The sequence below is a fragment of the Lagopus muta genome, chromosome 5 (genome assembly GCF_023343835.1).
Source record: "Lagopus muta isolate bLagMut1 chromosome 5, bLagMut1 primary, whole genome shotgun sequence".
Taxonomy (NCBI): domain Eukaryota; kingdom Metazoa; phylum Chordata; class Aves; order Galliformes; family Phasianidae; genus Lagopus; species Lagopus muta.
The window spans coordinates 19,142,294-19,143,668 of record NC_064437.1 but is presented as its reverse complement, the minus strand read 5'-3'; positions in this window follow the sequence as shown (position 1 = coordinate 19,143,668).

The following is a 1,375-nucleotide window of genomic DNA, read 5'->3' as shown; positions in this document are numbered from 1 at the left end:
GGCCATCAGAATGTCACTTGCCTTTCATGTTGTTATGACTACTGAAATATGCCACCCACCACCTCACTGTGCTCACATCCATTGTCTGGTCTGCACTGGTCTCTATACATGTTCAGCATACATCAATGAATATCACTGGGTGCCATTTTTTCCACATGGAGGAATTCAGGACCACACCTTTTGTCCATAGACACTTCTATCTCAGATGCCATTTTGTCAGATTGCCCACTGCTGCAATCTGTCACACAGCAACAACATCTAACAGAATGAACAGGAAAGTTCAGACTTTTCTACCATACCACCAACATCTGCCTCTAGGGTTTTGGGCCAACATAAAATATAGGAGGCATTACTTTCAGAGCAGGCTTCAAACTTGCCTTGGATAACTGGAAAGGGAAAATTTTGCTAGGGTAATAGAGTGTATCCTAAGTCATTCTTTAGTCATTATGTACACTGGAAACTTTCTCTAGCTCTTGAAATTGAATGTTTTGCTATTCTGGCTTATGAAGGATTAACTTTAAGCAACTGCTTAGATATACAATTCCCAAATGACTTAAATATGTGCACAGGGGTTCTTAGGGCTTACAGAATACTCTTAACAGAAGTGTCTGAGGTTTTAATAACATGCAAGGTGCACATTATACACTTAATTGCTATTTTGTGCTGCTGTGTCCAGACACTTCTGTAGAGTTTCTGAGTGAGAAGCATTTATCTTGATAACAACTGGCCATGTTTATCCTTTGGTGTCCTTCCTGAGGTAGCAGTTCTATATATTCCCTGAATGCTCCTTGGAACATTCCTTAGAAGAAATATCTTTTAACCATTAACACATGATGTTGACGGCTGGCATTGGAAACAACTGCCTTTGGTCTAGCATCAAAACTCAAACTTGAAGGAAAACTTTAAATCATTCACAAGGTTAACTCAAGGATTGATTTATTGTTTGAAGAATGCATTGACATTTTTGAGGTCATGCTATTAGAAGAATCAGGTCTCATAACTCTTGTGTTATTAGATGGATTTGTGTTTAAATATGACTGAGGTTGCAGTCTTTTTTACAAAAGTGATATTTCAGGGTATTATTTAAAATCATGTGCTTAGAATTAGTCTTTTCCAAGTAAATATGTTTTTATTTGCCTTCTAATTTGTTTCTTCTTTGGCTAGCAGTTGATGTTCTGGAAGCTTCTGTCACACAGCTGAGTTGGAGTGATGAGATGAAACAGATTTGCATTTCAGTCTCCCTTGGTAAATTTCAGTTCTGTGAGGGAACTGTTACATCAGGACCTGAACTGATGACTGAGCACCTGGTGCAGGTGGTGGCTGGTCCAAGAAGCACAGGTGTGAGCAATTCACCTGCTTCCCACATGACTGACAC